Genomic DNA, 19,545 nt, shown 5'->3' on the forward strand with positions numbered 1-19,545 from the left:
GAGAAGGAAAAGTTACTTCCTAGAAAAACCAGGAGAAAATAAATTTAATAAGCTTTTATTTTACCATTTCTCTTTTTTTTGTAAGAATTTTTTTGTTGTTTTTAAAGCTGTTATTTTATAGTTTCCTTGGACTGGTTTGGTTGGGTTTTCTTTTCCTTGACTTGTTATGAATGGCCTGCTTTGTTGCCTGTGGATTTTTCTTGGAGTGTTATGAAATTTAGGACTTCTCTTCCATTTTAAAGCAAAATTATCTATTAAAATATCAAAACTTTCATCCTTTATGTTGTGTGTATGCATTGTAGTCATTGAGAGTGGCAGCAAGCTTGCTTTGGTTTGAGTTCTACTGATATTTTTGTCTTTAACTCAAGGACCTCTGATAATTGTATTTTAAATCTCCTTGAGTTTGGGGCTTTCTGCTGCACTTTGGCTACTGGCTTGTTAGTTTTCATATAACCTTGGAAAATAATAATTATTTTGCCCATAGACTTGAATGCCCTGGTCATTTTTCAGGTATAGAGCCTGTGGTCTAGAATAGATTGCAAAAAAAAATCAGATGTTTGTTTCGGAGGTTTATGGGGGGGGTTTTTAACCTTTTCTTGACCACACTGGGGTTTCCAGTTTGAAGTTCTAGAATTGTTGACTAAGAAACAGGGAGCCCATTTGTTCCTCTGTTCCCTTTCCCAATGTGCTTTGTTGCCAAGGCATTTCGTGTAATCTTGACATTTGCGTTTGTAAATTGGTTTGCTATTGATGAAATTAATTCATAATGAGTTAATGGAAAAAAATCAGTATCAACACTGTGCACTCAACATACTCGAGAATATTTTTGTGCTATCGTCAGGATATGGCCCAAGTTCATAAATTCAGAAATTTACATATATTTGTGATCTTAGAAGGCTCTGATACCTGGAATTGCCTTTTATTTCCGTATCAATGCAATAAAACCCCAGGATATTAGGAAAATTTGCTGCCCTACAGTAACATTTTACTGTGATTTTAATCTATACCCAATTTACTATGGCTTGGAAGTTTCTGTCACAAATAATGTTGTTTTCTTCCTATTTTTACAGTTTCTTCTTTCTTTTTTTTTTATTTTCTTATTTTAAAATATATTTTCACTGCAATGACCAAACCAGCTTCTGAATATTGTAGTTTATTTTAGAAGCCTGTCAAGTCAGGTTCAGTGACTTTGTAAAGGAACTTGTCACATAAAACTTTAGAATTGCTGAAAGTGTGCTGTAATTAAAGAACAGTCTGTTCAAAATGTTGTCAAATGCTTTCTATGCAGTTTGGGTCCATATTCTAGAAGTACTAGAAGTTATTTGTATTTTAGAAATGCCAGGCCAGCAATTGGCTATTCTTATTTTAAACAGAAAGACGGATACAAGAGTTTATGCTAGTTCGGCTTCATGTTGGGATTTTCTGTTTCACTTCTGCTAGAAATTTTTATGTAAATGCATTTTTCTCCATCTGAGACATGTGCAGCTTGGTCAGCTTGTCTGGCCAGGAGACAGTTTGAAGAAAGATGGGTATTTCCCCATTACAGCATTTTAAAATCTAGTCTGCTCTGTTTAAGATATCCCAGCTGGCAATAATGAGATCCCAATTACTGTACTTGGCGTTATTTGTTGAATGAGGTAATTCCTGTCCTCATTTATCTGTCTTGACCATGATACTCTTCCATAGCAAATGCCTGCTTTATTTTCTTAGCTGGAGTGGCTCTTTATTTGTCTTACTCCAATGCTTTTGTCATTATCAAGAATGAGATGATGAGGGGGGCAAAAGCCCAACAGAGGAGAAGATTACTGCAGTCAGCTGTTGGAGAAACTGTTTCTACATTCCCATTTCTGGTGGAGATTATCAACTCACCATTTTAGAGCAGATTTTAACAACAGGATACCACTGATGCCATGGTGCAACTTTTCTGACTGTCCTTTCCCTGCGTGTTCCCCCCAAGAATTCTGGTCTGACCGATGGATGTTTGCAGATTTTCAAGGAGCATGTGGGAAACACACCACTGTTCAGGACAGGATCATCAGGGCTCTGCTCTGGTACCTTGACAGTAGAAAATTCTGGGTTTGGTGCCCAGCAGTTTGGTTTATAATGACACATGAGTCCTTTGCATCGTCTGGGTGAGTTTGGACAGCAGTTTGGATGATCATTTGAGTTGGGTTGCCATGGACAGTGTAGCCTCCGTCACTGCTCCAACCCTTTCCTGGCCGAAAATTTCCATCTGTGTATCCTGTCCCTCTGCTCCATGGTGGCATTTGTGTTTGGGCAAAGATCCAGGCCTGGGGAATCTGCTGGGTCTCAAAGTATTTGAGATATACATATACAGCTGAGTATTTGCCCCAGAAGAGTGATTTGAGATTGCTGATGCCATACAACTTGTGGCTTCATAAACATTTCTGCTTTTGTGGGTTAGGAAGCAGCTCACCAAGTGAGTATTCCTGAAGGAGAGGTGGGAGAGGCAGGAAGTGTGAAGAGTGCTGTTTTAAATGTGTTACACTGCAACCTTCATGTGGAAGAGGAGGCTTTGTGACTGAGTATTTTTGGATTAAGCTGTGTTGGGTCATTTCTTTCATAAATCTACATAAAATTTTGATGAAAAATTCTGGCTTTGGCACTGAAAGCCAGAAAAAATAAGCAACTCTTTACTTTCATCTCTGGAGCTATACAGTGGAGCTTTTCAGTATTTGTTGTGCCATTTTTTAAAAATCCTCTTTTAAAACGAGGAAGAGCAATTCAGGCAGACCTCTGACTCTTTTCCCTTTCCCCTCACTGGCCCATGTGCCTCTGGGTTTTCAGATGAACAAATATGGAAGTGTTTCAGATATGCAAATCTCTCAGGAGCTCATTCACCACCGTCACCTGACTGTGCCAGAGCTGAACACTTATGTGTCCAAGTTGTTGTCAAACTGATAATTTATGTAAAATTGGCAGAGACCCAGCAATGTCTCCAGTTAAACTTGCCAGGAAGTTTGGAGGAAATGGAATATAGGAAAGAGACTGAGGGGAAAACGACTTTTTTTTTTTTCCCTGAGACAATACATGGTTTGAACTCCATTAATTGTGCACACCTCTGCTGCCTTTGAGGAGGGAGGACCTGTCTGTTAAAAAAAAAAAAAAAAAATTGAATTGCTGTTTAAGAATGATTCTCAAACTTGGCATAGATCTCATCTTGCTGCCAGTTGGTTTAAATATTCTGTTTTCAAGAAGCAAAGCTTTCTAAAACCTATCCAGGCTTCCATTTAGAGGAATATTGGCACCATAGTTTGTTCTTGATGCTCTTATCAAATAGCCGTTCAGGAGAAGTGTTCTTGTGTTCAGTGGCATGAAAACCTAAGACTATAATGTGTCCTTATTAAAGAGATTTACTAAAAATGTTGAACTTTATCTGGAATATAAATGGAACGTAAGGCGAAGTTTAACCCAGCAGATAACAGGAGAATCCGTGCCTTCTACTTAAAGTGAATTATTTTTTTTCCTAGAGCATATGATGACTAATAAAGACCAAATAGTTGCACACCTTTGAAGGAAGCAGAATTACAAAAAAATATTCCATGTAACAAAAAAGTGAGCAAAAAGTGCTCTATTGGTATGTCATTAGAGACCCAGGTAGTGTTGTAGCATGCTGATGATCATTACTCAACATTTTAAGATTTTTAAAGTTCCTTTAAGTGCTTAAATTAGCGTTGCAGTGTTCTTGCTGCTTTTTAGACAAAACGAGCGTGCCTTTTAGAGCAGGATTTGCTCAGGCAAGTGCTTAAGCCTCCGTGGATTCATTCATTACTTGTGTAATCTACTTTCTTTGGCACATATTTCAGGTGCATAGTTCTTATTTTTTAAAACAAATATTTTGTCGCTCGTCCGACTCGTCCTCTAGTTTTAGGATATTTCTGTGGTTTGCTAGTTTCCTGCAGCCCGAAACACATCGGAATGGTGTTGCCCCTTGATAAACCTGGAAAAGTACTGGTTTCTGTTACTTGTCAATGAAACCTATTTTTCCATTTTTCTGTTGAATTTTGTTTGGTGACTTGGAAATCCTGGTAACTGGTGTCGTAGCTGATCTCTGACTCTATTTGCAGACACAGACACTCAAGAATTCACTCTTAGAGCTGCCTGTGTGTGCCCTTCTCTCCTTTTGTCTCAGCTGTGCGAGCGCTTTGTTTGCTCTTCCATGCGTGTTTTGTGGCAGTGACGATGTTTTGGAGCGATGCTGTGTTGGCAACCAGGTCACAGAATAATATTGGTGCAGGTTCTCAGGTTTGCCTGGAGGAGTGGCTGGCGAGTGGATTTCAAGGGCTTTCAGGAAGCAGAAAAAGAAACTTCCCTGCCCTTCCAACAGCTGGGGGAATCTTGATGCACTAGCTTAAGGGAGATGCATTAGGGATAAGTACAGCTAACTTCGATTGCCCTTTCTAGCAAACCTCATTGCATGTTGCAGTTAGTTTTTCACCTCCAAGTACAGCCCAGCAAATCCCCTTTTACTCCTCCCTGTGACGGAATTTGGCCGAGCCTTTGTTTGGCAGCAGCGGGTGAGTTTCTCTTCAATCATTGCTCACGGCGGAGTTCTGTATTTTCCACGCGTCCTTCCAGAAGTGTACTCATCCCAATCATTTCCACATGCGAGCTTTTCCTTGTTTTCCACCCTTCACTTAGCTCCTGGCAGCTCCTTGTGTTGCTGTGCTCTGCTTTTCTCCTCGAGGTTTGCACTTTCCCGCTGCTCAGGCTGTAGGCATCATTCATCTCGGTGCAGTTAGATTTGGTGGTTCCGTGTGCCATCCCAACACTGAGCAGTGTTTCTCAAACCTGACCTGAGTAACGTTCATCCAGGTTCTTTCTTGACTGTGCTGCTGTGGGTGGGAGATGGATTTCACTTGGGTGTTGCTAAAACAACATTCTAGAAAAGGAGTAAATTCACCCGAAGTAGCAGCTCACAGACAAAATAAATACATTTCAGAGGGTTTCTTGAAGGCTTCTATTACCCTGGAGGCTTTGTAGGGTTACTTGTGCTGTAATCTCCCTTTGAGAGCTGGCCCGTGTGCTCCAAGGGAAGGTAAATGGGCACTCACTGGTGAGTTCATAGTCTCTCCCCTTCATTGTACAGTGCTGGTATCTGTTTGACTTCTGAATCACCTTATTGTCATCTACTCAGACTTGTAGCTTTTTTAAAAATTACTTCTTTACAGGATTAGGTTTAATCTATTTTGAATCTCTGAACAAGTCACTGTGGGGTTAGGTAAGCACCAGTGCTGTATGGGAGTACCCAGCTGAATGCTGGAGCCAGGAGTTTAAAAGCTCTTGCAGTTACAAAGAGTTAAAAGGTTAGATTTTCAACTTCTCAACTAATGAAATGGTGTGAATTCTGTCACCTGAATCTCCCAAAGAGGAGTGTGTGCTGCACTGTGAAAGTCCACCTAGCCCTGTGTTAAATAAACTATCAAACTGATTCATAGTTACTGTCTGTGAGCTGAGCAAGGATTAGTCAGTGGCATTGATTCTGGCAATTTCCACTTGGCTTGCTTGGGAAATACGTGTGCCCTTTCTAACTAGCAGCCAGTCCTGTTTCTGTGTGTCACACTTCCAAGAGGAAGTGACTGAGGGTGGAAGGGCTTTAGTGACTGGCAGTTCCCAGGGCAGCGTTGGAGAGGTGCACAAAAGAATCTGTGCCTTGGTAAACAAGGATATCGAGCTGGACTTAAAGGTAGGCTGATCTATGTGGGATGTTAATTGTGTCATAACTTTAATACTTCCCCGGACTTGATGAAGTGTGAATAGAAAACTGAAAGGAGTTCAAGGAATGAACTGTTTTGCAAACATAAATTTAGAGTGTCAGATGAAAGGGCCACAACTAAACTTACTTTAAGGAGGAAAAAGCAATTCACTGGATTAATCCTTCAGTCAATGAGCTGATAATGTTATCTGGTAGGAGAAAATGAAATGAGGTTTAATAGCAGATAGATGCCTTAGTGAAATTCAGGCTAGAAAAGCAGGAAGTTAGGAACAAGGAGAACTAAGCTTCGGAACAGAAAAGGTGGGAGGCGGGTAAGGGATTCTTACAACACATCAGTTCTTCCAGGATATCTTTGTCAAGTAAACTTTGACCTGAATTGCAGCATATCACTGTGTCCTATAAAATAGTAGATGAGGTTGCCTCCTGTTACAGCAGAGAGCAGAACACATGATTGTAGAAGGGAAGAGATACGAATGAATCTGGTATCAGTGCTGAGATAAAACTTGCCTGCTTATCTGTACTCTGTTTGAGTAGAAGGAAGTGCAAGGACATACAGCTTTCACCAGGCTGAGAAGGACAGGGAGGGCCAGAGAGACTTGGAGCAGGGACAAAGGGACTGCAGAGACTCTTGCAGCGAAACAAGTCGAAAGGTTAAAAATACTACAGGGGGTTCTTGTGTTGTTATTCTCTAAGGCAAGCATAAAATGTAATAGCCACGAGTTTTCTTCAGCAAAACTAAAATGCAAAGCGAACATCACTTTTTGGTCCGTAATCTTAATAATTAAATGGATCAAAATATAACAGTTCTTTGTTTTGGAATAAGAATATCAGGTTTTAACACCAGTGATTTGCTGTAAGGTGAAAATTTTGAGCACTGATACTGGAGGGAGACAAAAGTGGGAGAGAAGCCTGAGGAGCTGATACTTGTATTTAGGAAAACAAAGATGGAGTGATTTAACATGAAGATAATGAAAGTGCCTTTACATTTGTCAATTAAGTTGCTCAGGGTAAATACTTTGTGTTTAGTCACTTACTTCAGAATTTAGAGAATATAAATTTAAGCTTGTACCTTTAGGGACAACAAATAAATTCAGTGCATGTGGAAGAGGAGACAGAGCCTTTGAAGAGAGCTGAAGGGACTTTAACAGATAAAAAAAGCGCTTCCGTTGAGGACCAGGTGAGCGACTGAAGAAAACACACATACAAAAAGTGTATGTATTTCTCTGTTAAAAGTCAGGGCACAATAGTGCATGAGATTGAAGTGAACATTTCAGAAAAGTAGGACTCTAAAAAAAGCCAGAGCTGTTTGTATCTATTGTTGAGTACATGATCCTCTGAAATGATTCTTTTCTGTTCTAAGCATGTTTGTCTGGTTGGGTTTTCCCCCGTGTGTAATCAAAGGCCAAAGGCCAGGCTTGATGATCTCGGAGGTCCTTACCAGCATTAATGATTCTATGATCGGTAACAATTTGCCTGCTTTAGTGGCTCCTTTGGCCTCTTTGAAAAAGAGAATTGAGCGCTCTGCTTAGTGATAGGAAAGATCTGGTACTGCAGGAGAGATTTGAGGTGAGTGTGGCAGTGTGTATGGACTGAAGGGCTTGGCAAGGTGATGCTTGGGCCTGCCATTCTGGTGTTTGCCTTGGGTGGTTTGTGCCTGCTGACTTTTATGTGGTTCCTTGCTCAATGCTGTTGTTTCTGGGTGCTGCAGAGGAGTTCAGCTGTTCAAACTGGATTTGAAATTCCACTTACGAAAGCAGACACTGAGCATATAAACCTGGCTTCCTGTATTAGACAGGGGTTTTTTTTACTGATAAGCTAAGCTTTTACAAACTGCTTGGCTAAACTTGGAATGCCTATTGATTCAATTCAAATGTTCCACCTGGTGGTAGGGTGGCAATTGCAGGTGAGTTAACTTAAAACAGAGTTGACCTGGAAGGGTTGTTTGAGGATGTGGTGTATTTCACACTTTCCCTACAAATATTCCATACTTGTAAATAGAAGTTTCTCTGAATACTTAGAAATGGAGATAATGTTCTTTTACTGATAACAAATGAAGGCAAGAGAGACCATTGTGTGCCATAAAGAAGACCCATAAAGTTGCTGTAGAGTCGTGTCTCCAGCAGGGCTGTGAGTTGCTCCTGATGAAGAGTAGGATTAGGGCCCAAGGTTAGTTTCAGCTCAGGGACTTCACAGGCCACATGTGATGGTAACCCTCAGCAGAATCCCTTCCCATGAGCTGGTCCTACCTATGTGCAAACCACATGAGCTTCTAGGCCTCCTGTTACCTGGCAGAGAGTTTCCAGATGAGTTTCCACCTCATGTGAAGTGCTGTGTTGTTTTCAGCCTTTCAGCCAAGATTTGTTGGATGTCCCCAAGACATTTGAGGAGTTTGTAGATCTTGGTCCTGCCAGTTTTCTAAGCTGAAGTGGACCAGTTTATTTCATTGTTCCTTAAGCAGAACTCATTGCCTCTGTTGTTCTACTGAGTGAAAGTAGAAAGTTTTCCATTTTCTAATAAATTTAATTGCTGTGGATTTCTTGGATGGTATCCAAGCCATCCTCTGTTCAGGAGCTGTAAATAATTATGAGCATTTGTAAGTGGTAACTAAGGGGCTGCATTATTAATATTTGGCACAAGTCTGCTACTTGCAGAAATAAAATCATCTAAACCTACTTGTGCTCTTTTGAGGAGGAATGTGAACTGTCCAGTGATCCTTCTTAGGTCCACTGGGATCAGACTGCGTAGGTCGTGGAATGTTCTCTTTTGGAATTAAAACAATGGGTTGGAAAAACTTCTGGTTGCAAGTGTTAGTCAGATGTCCCTCTGTGTTGCATCCCTTCTTGATTAGGAGGGGAAGAAGGTTGTTATGTGGATGGATCTTTGAGTCAAGGACAAGAAATCATTTAAAAACAAAATCAAGCATGTAGCCTTTCATTTTATGAAGAGCCCTTTTTTGGGATGGGTGGCTGTGGTTTGTTGTGTTGGTTTTTTTCAGAGCAGGTTTTCTTCCTCAGTTGCCCATGTTTGGTCTTGGCAGGATTTTTTTATCTCTTGCGGGGTTTTTTGTATGTGTGTGTCTATTACACACTGTTCTTCTCCACTTGCATTTCCATTATTTTTAATCTTCATACTGGTTGAGATGTCTGCATAGCAATAAGGACCCCATTAAGTGAGCTGGTGGTGTTCCCTGATCATTCCTCTGCCTTTATAAAGGCTGTCATGTTTTGGGAACGTGAGTCTTTGTTCCAAATACAGCAGCAATTTTAAAACTTCTTCAGTTTCAGTTGTAATGTAAAAGTATGCATTCAAACTTGACTGTTGATTTAAATTAGAAATCATGGATTTAAAAGCCTGTCTGGAAAAATGCAAGTCTGTGGCTTGTATCCAGCTGCATCTCTGGCTGCTGCATGTCACAGGTTTGGAAATTTGGTGGTTCACAACACCAACATGAACGTACAGAGGCACAAGAAAGGAATATGTCGTATCAGCCATTTCTCTGAAGGACTGTCCTAGTGCTGTAGGCTTTTCTTAAGAAAATAAAGCTTATACTCCCACTGCAGCAGTGACTGCAGAGTGGCTGGAAATACTCCTCTACTGCGTCTGTATATTCATAACTTGTCATTCACAAAAGAGCAGAGAAAATGTCACAGTGCAGATGTGGATCAGTGGAAAGGTTTCAGCACACCTTGTCTTGCTCAAACCAAGGAGGGATTTGCATGTTGGAAACAAATCCGCTGGGAGCACTGCAAATATCTTGAAAGTGCAGAAAGGCTGTAACAGGGCTATTTTAACTGCTTCCCGTAGTTGGATGGGACATTTCTTCCCTTCCCCTTCTCTGCCATGTCTCTCCCTCTTGCTTTGAGCTGCTCCTGGGTATCATCTGACCTTTCAGCGAGGCAGCTGAGATTTCTGAGCCCCCAGAAGACTGTGCTTTCTCTCAAGTTATTGTTCAGCCTGATGAATTCAACACACGGTACAGGCAGGCTCTGGGGACTTTATAAAAGTCTCTGCTGGAGTACTGAAAGGGAAATGTGGGGGAAGAGTGACAAGAGAATAAAAAAGGAAGTAAAGCCATCCCTTTGGCACTAAGGTGTTCTATCAGCTGTTCTGTGAAACTTTGCTCTGGGGTTTTCAGCAGTATTTTGTGCTTATCCTGAGCTAGACAAATACAGCTTTCTCCAAGCCATATTCTGATGGTTTTTTCCCCTAAACTATCACTTGATTTGCTCCATCAAGCCTTACTTTGAATGCTGTAATTACAAAGCCTCAAAACCATTCAAAATACTGTCTTTAGTGATGTTCACACTGTAGGGTGTTTGGGGCTCACCTTGGACCTGTGTCACATTGCACAGAAATTCCAGTTTATCCAAGGAAGAGAGAAGGAAGCATAAAAAGTAGCTAGAGCTGCAGTAGGAGCCAAGGGCATTCACTTGAGTGTTCAGTATATGGTGCAGTGAGACATCTAACTTTACCTTTAATGTCCTGCTAAAGGACTTTTTCGGGCTGTCACCGTGGTTTCACTGTCCTGCCATCCCTTGCCTTGTTCCCTAGCAGTGCTAAGCCCTGGGCTTTGGCTGGGCAGGGAGTTTTCAGCTACAGCAATTCTGCTCCTAATGTGCTGTGTCAATATTAGTGCTGGCCTGGGGGCCTTGGGAGCTTGCCCTACATCTCAGTGTTCTCTGTGGCTGCGCTTCCAACTGCTTTGTGTGGCTGTCTCCAAAGGGCAGAGTGTGGGCTAATGCCCCAGTGTGAGCTGCCATGGCTCAGAAAGGCTGCCTTTCTCAGCCTTAGCAGCAAACCCCTGCTTTAAAAACCTGGATTTCAGGTATGGGCGGTGGTGTTACTTCTGAAGCATTGATTGAGACTGAAAATGATGTGCATCCTTTTCTCGGCGTGCGTTTCTTTACGTGCTTTCCATAAAACAATTCAGCAAGTGCTAAATTGCTGCAGTGTGAGGGTTTCGCTAGTTTGATTTGGATTTAATGGGCAAATGGTGTGATTTCAGGAAAGGAAGCTGCTGAGCTTATTTATGTCACTGTTTATGGTTGCTCCACCAGCGGAGGGTCTCCAGGTGCACACGGAGGTAGCTGCATGTGTGGGGAGAGGTTTTCTTAAAACTGGAAATTTGTCAATCATTTTAGAGTTGTAAATTTCTGTTTCTGCACAAACTTTAATGTATACAGGAGCTACGCTATCTTTGTACATTCTCTGGATTTATTTTTTTTTAATCAGGTTCCTACTTGTAAGCTTAACAAAAAGCTGTGATGCCCTCTTATCCAAAAAGCACTGGTAGTGCGGGAGAACAAAAATTAAGTTTCCTCCAAGGTAGTCTGAAGGAAGAAACATGGATGTTCACATGGATGTGATGCATTTGTGTTTGACAGCTGATTTTGTGTGAAGTCAGAAAGTAAGAACCCAGCGGGGAAAAACGAACCTGTTGAGGATATATGAGCTAGAGGAAATGGTAGAGAGGCAGCCAGAGTGAGGAATACCCCAGGTTCCAGGCAGGGTGAGAGTTTCTTACTTTTCCCAGGGCTTACTTTAGGATGGAAGGGAAAGTGACAGCCTGTTGGCTTTGCTTTGTCAGGCTGGCAAGAGTGCTGAGAGCAGGGGTGGCTTCTTCCAGCCAGAGATGAAATCCAGCAGGACCAGAGGGAATATGCAAAAACTGGAAATGAAAGTGTCAGCTATAAATAGAACCACCTGTCTTTGCTCCTTCTGGTGATATTTTTGCCCTCTTGTTCCAATGCTTTGTTCCCTGAAGATATAAAGTATTTAGCTGCAGTTTGGCAATAGATCTCTGAATGAAAGGTCTTGCATGTGCCAAATCTGTTTGGGTTTGTTGTAGTAATAACATGACGAAAACAGCCCTGTGCAATAGCTCTAAAAGTATTTGGACCAGGTAGTTCAACTCAAAAGAAAACTAGGATTTTCACCTTAAAAGATGCACTTCAGAGGCTAAAAGAAGTGAGTAGTAGTTCGATCTATTCAGCTGAAAAATGGCTAACTTCCCATAATGCATAAAATTTAAAAGTCAAGTGAGAAAATATCACTTGGATAGTATTATTCCTGCCATGGTTTGAATGTATTGTCTGATTTGCATGGCTACAATGCCACAGTAAGAGGAGGGAAGAAAATGAGGACCTGACAGAAGCCCAGAAGGGCTTGGTGGCTGGAAGCTGAGTAACTAATGGGGTACTAAGATAGTGCTGTGCCTGTGAGAAGAGTGACTCGAGTTAAATCTTGTGCTCACTTGAGATGTTAAAGTCAAGAGATCCCGTTACAAGAGGTATTGAAGTACAAGCAGTAGTTCTGAGCTTGAGGAGAAGCCCTGGAAGGGGTTCCATGGTGTGCCAGGTCACTGATGACAGGGTAAAATTCTACTTTTGACATAAATGAGGAAGTGTTTTGCTAGGCTGCTGTTTCATTTAAAGGACACATTTCTTTGAGCTTCCGAGAGGATTTTGCCTTCCAGCCACTGAAAGGCAACTTTTGAGATTACGAACTACAGGAAGAATATTTGCTGGGTTGTGAGGATCCACGAGCTTCACTGAGCTGCAATAAAGAAAGTAAATTTGCCCAGATCATCTCACAGTCATAATAATACTTTCAGTGTACAGCTGGGCTTTATTCATCATCTCTAAATTAGAAGATGTGCATTTAACAATATGAAACTTACTTGTTCTGTTTGGCTAATTGAAGTCTTTAAGACCTGTATCTAAAACATCTGTCTGCTATAAAACAGTGATCATATTCAGCAGTTGGATGAAATCTTGAAACCAAAAGCTGCATCTCTTGGACTGCAAGTGCAAAAAGGAGGCATTCCCAGCCGTGAGTTGCAGAGGCACTGATTGTAAATTCCCACCGTTTGTATAACACGAGGAACGAGTTAAGTAGCTTACCTACTTGTTATCTGGTGTGCTTCTCCTGCTCCAGAAATGTCACTCCAGGTTGTGTACAGTCCTTTTACAGAGAAATTTCTAATCTTCTAAAAATTTTGGCTTTGAAGTCGACTCTACAGTGCATCTTCTGTTGTTGACAGATCAGAAGTAACGTGTAGAACTTGGGAGACTTCACAGAACCGCTGCCTCCTCAGCTGAGAGGGTTTTTGTTCTTTTGTGGGTTTGGGTGCGTGTTTCTGATCAAAGCATGCTGGAAGTACATAAGCTATTAAAGAAATCAACTTTGATTAGGTTTTTCCTTGAAGCCCATTAATGTTGGGTAATTGATTTACCCACATGGTAGGATGGATTTTCCAGTCTTTCACACACCCCAGTCTGCCTCCCACCCTCTTCAAATCCCTTGGCTGGCTTAGGGTTGGTGAGCAAGGACTGCATTCAGTGGTTGTGAAACAGTACATCAGAGGCTGGACCCGGCTTGGAAACTCAGGACTTCAGCTAAGTTTAGATTGGAGTAATTGAGGGAGTAGATTTCTTTTGCTGTGCCTGGGTTTGTTTCTTTTAACTCTGTCATTACTAAAAGAAGAATTGATTTTGGTGTCAAATGAGTAGATTGAAACTACTGCCCCAAAGGACTTAGTTTCTGTTGTCTTTTAATTTTAGGTCTTGTCATTCTCCCCAGTCTTGAAAATACAATACCTTGTTTCTTCTCACACATACAGGAAATCTTCTGAAGGATTGGAATAAATGCATACTAAATATCACATCCTAACATAGACTTTTGTGAACTTAGTTTACCAACATTTAACATTAGTGGACCCTATTTTTAATTTACTTTGTTCCATAACTCATATTGCAGAAATTCTGGGGTGCTGCGCTGAGCAACATTTCTGAAGCATTGTTTTAAAGTATGTTGGCTTGGATGTCTTGGGTTTAAATAATTAAAACACATCAGACGTTGAGCTGAGTCCTTTTTCTACAAGCAGCTGAATTTCTCAGGGTGACTGATTTTTATTCCATTTTATGGAATAATGCCTGTATCCCTTTCCAGTGAAATCAGTCTGGAGGTTTTAGAACAGCAGGACCTGTTGAAATCCAAGACATCCAAAGGAGTGTGCTGATTGAGAGTGGACCTTCCATTGACAGTTAGACCTGGGTGTAATTCTTAGCGTAACTTTTTTCCTCCTCTTTGTAGGAGATCAGCTTTTAGCTTACAGATGTTGTGTGGCAGCTACACTTTTTTGGTGAAACCCTCCTTAGTGCATCCCTGTTGACATTTGAGGTGGAACATGAACGCGTGTTCCTGGAAAATCTGCGGTGCTCTCAGTGTGCCTATAAAATGTCATGAGGCACTCAGTAACACGCAGGGTTTGCAGAACTCCTGAGGCAGAATTCAGTGGTTCCTGCTCTCACTGGAGGCAATTGAAGCACCAGTTCGTTCTCATTCTGTGTGCTGGGAATGAGTTTAGGAATTCCTGCAGCGCTGGGAGCTCTACCCGGCACCTGGTGATGTAAGGACCAGTTACTTCTTGGATCCAGTAGCCTGTAGAGAGGATACAGTTTGTTTCATGTGTAGAGGTTTCATAAATCACTTCAAACCTGGCCTTCCAAGAAAGGCAGGTCCCTTTCTGTTTTCCCTGTGGAAGCGGTTTCTTGGAACCTGAGGAGTGCATGTGCTGGCAGATTGATTATTGAAGCAGGCCAAATTCCTTTGGTAACAGCAGCGTGTTAGTACTGATTTCCAAGAGTGTGCATCACCACCTTTTCTCAAGGGCTTGATTAGTTCCCTTGTGATGTTTCCTTTTGATGGCTGCCCAGAATGAAGTATGCAAACGGGGCAGCATAAGCTCACTTCAAAGAGGAAGAGCTCAAGGAGTCTAATCTTGGCTGACGAGGAGCTTACACTAGATCAAGCTTTCAGTAATGGTTGCAAACTAGCGAGCTCTGTTGAAACACTCTTGCAGCTGGGATTCGGTGGGCAGGTAGAGAGGCAGACACTCTTGAGGTGTGAGGGGAAATGGAATCTCCTGTGGCTGAGGGCCAGCTGGATGATCAGGATGCTGGTTCTGATGATGTCTCCAGTGGCTGTTCTGTAGAGCCGTAAGCTGGACCTTGAGCTCTGTCATTACAGCTATATCCCAGTCCCCTGTTAAGGAGGGAAATGCTTCATCCATAGCACAGCTGGTCTAAACAGGTTTGATTCCTGGAAGTGACATGGGATGGCTTTAGTTTTGATCCATTTTTCCTTTTCTGCTTTGGAGGTCATCCACACCTCTCTCCATAAGGCCTTCCCATGTGACTGCATACCCTCGAAACACATTTATCTGCTTCCCTGAGAGGAGAGCGTGAGCTAGGACTTATGGAGGTTTTTTAATTTTGGGGTTCTCTTTCCAGAACCAGTCTGTCTTCCTTTCCTTCCATGCTGTCTGAAACTTCAGAGCTGCAGACAAATGCAGACCTGGGAGGAGTGTCTGAGACACCACATGAGTGTGCTACCGAGCAGGGGGATCTCTACAGGCCAGAGAAAAGGGTCACCAAAAATCGTACAAAGAACTTTAGGAAGTTAGCCAAGGGAAATGCCAAGTCCTACTCCTGGAGAGGAAAAACCCCATGTCTCAATCCAGATTAGGGACTGAACAGCTGGAAAAGAGCTTGGCAGGAAGGATAGTGATGGTTCATGAGCCAGCAAGGGTGCCCTTGCAGCGAAGAAGGCCAAGAGCCTCCTGGATTGCATCAGGAGTCGTGCTGCCAGCAGGCTGAGGGAACTGGTCCTTCCCATTTGTTGGGTGCTGCTGAGACACTTCTGTGTTCTGGGTCTAGTTTTGAGCTCTGCCAAGCAAGAGAAAGTTATTTTAGTTAGCACTGACGCTTGGTTTTGAGGCAGAGAGAAGACAACAGAGAAGTCCATTTTTAAAATAGGTAGAAGTAAAGGATGTAGGTACTTTCCCTCATAAATAAGGAGAGATAGGAACCAAGACCCCTCTCGATCTGGAAGTCCCAGTGTGCTGTGAACAAGATAAAATGCATTGTTCTGTGTCTCCAACCCCACTGTGAGAGTCTGAAAAGCTGTGATGAGGTGATGCCTTGATGTGACCTGTTCTGCCATTTCTCAGAGACCCTACTGATGAACAGATGCTTTTGGTGTGGGAGTGTACCTGGACAGATGGATCTACTGAGAAACTGCACTTGGAGTTTTTCTTCTGTTTATTGGAGACTTTTTCCCCTCCATGTCAAAATTGTTTATCTTGTAGCTTTGTGGCTGATTAAATAATTCATGGGCTGCTTCCCTCCAGCCTGCTGCTTTTTGCTTAGGAAAGGTGGGGAGCAGCTGTTGGAAGAGGGGGTCTCTTGGGAGCTGAGGGCAGTGCCTCTGCCTTCCACAGAGGAGGAGCTGTTGTGAGGGGCTGCAGGAGCAGCTCGGGGTGCGTGGTCAGGGTCAAAACACGAGCTGCTGATGTCAGGAGGAGTTCCAAAACTCAGATGTGAATCACAGGCTGCCAGGGGCTGGTCGACATGCTGAGGACTGTGTGGTGAAAGAGTGACCTCGACAAACAAACCAGGGTAAAATCCCTTCTTTGCACCAGAGTGTGGGGAGATGCATCTGCATGTGAGAGGAAGCCCCAGGGCTTTCTGTCTTTTGGGAGTGCAGAGTACTTGCAAGTGGTGTTAGGGAGCCATTAAAACCAAAGGGTATCGATATATTGGGAAGAGAGGGAGTATTCTGATTTAAGTATTCCTTAAGTACTGAGGGCAAAGGAAACTACCCCACTGTACTTCAGAGATCTTCCTGTGATTCCTGTCGAGTATTCCATAATAAAGGTGCTGATGTAGGGGCTGCTTGTTGCTTGCAGCATTGAGCCCATGAGTGCTGGTCTTGATGCCTTGCTGTTGCAGCAGAATTCACCAAAAACTTATACCTGGAGAGGCTGCTAGAACAGAGGCTAGGCAGTGGTAAAGGAATAAAGTAGGCACTTATTCAAAAGGCCTTCAAAGGATGCACTTAGGGAAGTACAGGAGCCTGGCCGAGGCTCCAGCCAAGATGGACTCCAAGTCACAAGTTTTCACACTTTTATAAGTTTTGGTCCATTTACATATTGGAGTTAATTGTCCAATTACAGCTTCAGGTAATGAAGTCCCGTCCTCCCAGATTGCTCTTTTCAATTCAGTGCTGTTAATACTTTTTGGGCCTGAAGCTGCAGTGCTGTCCTTGGTTCCGGGGGCTGGAAGAGGATTGTTTTGTCTGACCAAACTGTGAGGGGAACAGGCTAACGCTTTATATGAAGTTCAGAGTTATATACCAATGCAGTAGAGAATCTGGAAAATATGAAAGCTAAAACTTAAGGCATTGTTCTGCATCTTGAAATCATCCCGGGGACACTTGGAGTCCTCATGCTGCTGAGCTGAAATCTCCCCATCGCCGAGTACAAGTGTGTCGGGAGCCTCCAGCAGCAGCAAACTGCTGCTGGGGAAGATAAATAACTTCTCTTTCTGTTTGGTACCAGCTTGTGCTGTGCCACTTAACTCCAGCAATGAGATACTGCTGCGAAGGGAAGTAGATGATTTCCTTTCTGGAGCTGTTTTTGGTTCAGTCATTACCCATAGGGACAATGAGGATCTTTTCAATGACTTCTTCAGGAAACCACACCACGGTTTTCCTCTGTCATTGCGAAATTGCGCTTTTGAGATACGAGACGCTGGTGATTCATAAAGCTATGAGTTGCATTTCTTTCAGAATTAATCTGGGCATGCACTGGACATGACTGCCTCTTGCCTGGGGGGGAACCAGAGCTGAGGGAGCTTGTGGAGAGGTCCTGACTCTGGCCGGGTGCTTGGCTCACGGAGTTGACCTACTTTAGCTGTGACCTTGATTTGCTCAGAGGTGTTTGTGTACTCGTGATCAGCTTTGCTGCATGATTAAGCTGGCTACATGTCATCTCACTTTTTTCCTAAGGGACAAGCAGTGGGATTTCTTTTTGCTGTCTCATTAGCCTTGTTTCGGGGGATCAGAGCAAGAGGGAACGCAAGGAAAGGGAATCCCAAGGAAGTAGTCCCAAACAGGCTGTAGGGACAAACAGTCACGGATACAGTGACAAAATATCATTTGATTCTCCTCTGCCAGAAAATTCAATCAGGAAGTAGACTCCGTGGCGTTTTTTTCAAGTAGGTTCTTGGAGTACTTTTGCGAGAGATTTGGCATCATAAATGGAAGACTTGAACTTTGCTTATATATATGGGTAGCTTTTGTGTTCCTTCTCAGAGAGAATGTTTTTTAGGCGTTGAACATCCAGCAGATGGAGGCTGAAAAGACAGAAAAAATATTCCATTTCCTAGAATTTTAAGAAAGCCTTATGAAATGACATTTCTCTGAACTGTTGCCTATTTAATGGGGCATGCTGATTTTTGCTCTGATCATTGAGTTGACATCTTCTTAACTTTAAAACTCATTTCAAGAGACGTGCATGGTTTTTAACTCCTGTAATGCTAAAATGTAGGACTGTGATTGTTAGGACTGGATGAGCATTTGGGACATGGTAGAGAAAGGGCTGACTGAAAAATAAATTGAGAATTCTGTTCTTTATGTATTTTTTTCTGCTCAAATGGTAAAGATCCTTTAAATAGCTGCTTTGAAACTGTCAAATATAGACAGGTATAAAATACCACAGCTGAATGGATACTTGATTTTAAGGGTTTTTTTTCTGTAAAACTGATAAGAATTTTTTGTTTGAGTTGAACAACAATTTGGGGTTTTTTTGCATTAGTGCATGGTGACTTGTGCAATGCTCAGGTTCTGAAGCTAAAATGCTGACTGTTGCAGGCATTCTTAAAGAGAGAGGGCTATGGTAAACTTACAAACCCTTTTTTCTTCACCCCCTTTTTTCTTTGTTTATTCCAGCTCATCCCAGCCTTCTGTCTGAGGTCATCATAGGTGGTCCATGAAATTACCTAATGCAGTAAAATGTGAGTTCAGCCAGCACCCTCATATAGAGAGGTGTTCAGAAGCTTAGCTATAACTAATTTCTGCACATCAGCTGAGACTGAAGATAATGGATTTGGGTTGGAACCAAGCACAGAGAAATGGGCAGTGACTGGTTTTAGTGGCAAATTGAGATGCAGCAACCTCATCCACCACGGTAACACCATCGAGTCTGCAGCTGTTGGGCTGCTGGGGGTGAGAGAGACAAAGCAGACAACTGGGAAGAGGCTGGCAGAGAGAGACAGTAGAGCCTGACCTACAGATAGCTATGGTGGGTGTGAACGAAAGCCTTGCAAAACAAATGTGGTTATGGATTCAATTTCATAATTTGGTTGAAATTTGTACTGATTTAGCTTTGGGCACTTCTGGTGCCAGCTGGCCTCTTAATGTACATCCACACATTCTCCAAAATGGAAAAGGGGTCGAGTTATTTGGGGAAGGACCACAGAGGAGCTGTTGGGTGAGATGGACAGTGAGCCCTCAGCAAGAGTTTGGATGCTCTGCTGCTGGAACAACAGCGATCCTCTGTTCAGAAGTTGGGGGTACTATGACAACGGCCTGCCTGACTGTACACTGCCAGGACCAGAAATTTAGATAATTTAAGCTTGTGAAATTCTGAATTTGCTATTCTAGCAGAGCTTAAGAAAATTATAACAAATAACTTTGGATTTTTTGGGGCTAATAACTTATGTCTATATGTGCTTCAGCAGAAGTGGTTATAATGTGATCACGTTGACAGGATATTGGTTGTTTGAATTGTAAACTTCTGAGAGTGTCATGGGGGCTGCTTTTTCTGTGTACTTGGGAAGTTCTTCTGCTGTCACAAATTGGGAAGGCAGTCAGGATGCTCACAGGTGCATCAGCCAGAAAACTGTGTGTCCAATGGAAGTTTCCTTGCAGGAGGAAAATGTAGAAGAGTTTCTACATCTTCTGTA

General features: G+C 42.5%; 1 protein-coding gene across 13 annotated transcripts in view; it reads left to right on the plus strand.

Annotated features, from left to right (window-relative positions):
• The window catches only part of BMAL1 (basic helix-loop-helix ARNT like 1), a 47,901-nt gene that overhangs the window by 4,940 nt on the left and 23,416 nt on the right, over nt 1-19,545 (plus strand). For 5 of the 13 annotated variants that reach the window (XM_040068071.2, XM_058420933.1, XM_058420936.1 and 2 more), the window contains exon 1: nt 18,746-18,881. The exons of the other annotated variants lie outside the window; for them this stretch is intronic. The gene's annotated coding sequence lies outside the window, so the exon portion shown is untranslated. Of the gene's footprint in view, nt 1-18,745; nt 18,882-19,545 lie in introns of those variants that run through there. 13 annotated transcript variants of the gene reach the window in all.

Source organism: Hirundo rustica, chromosome 6 (genome assembly GCF_015227805.2).
Source record: "Hirundo rustica isolate bHirRus1 chromosome 6, bHirRus1.pri.v3, whole genome shotgun sequence".
NCBI classification, from domain to species: domain Eukaryota; kingdom Metazoa; phylum Chordata; class Aves; order Passeriformes; family Hirundinidae; genus Hirundo; species Hirundo rustica.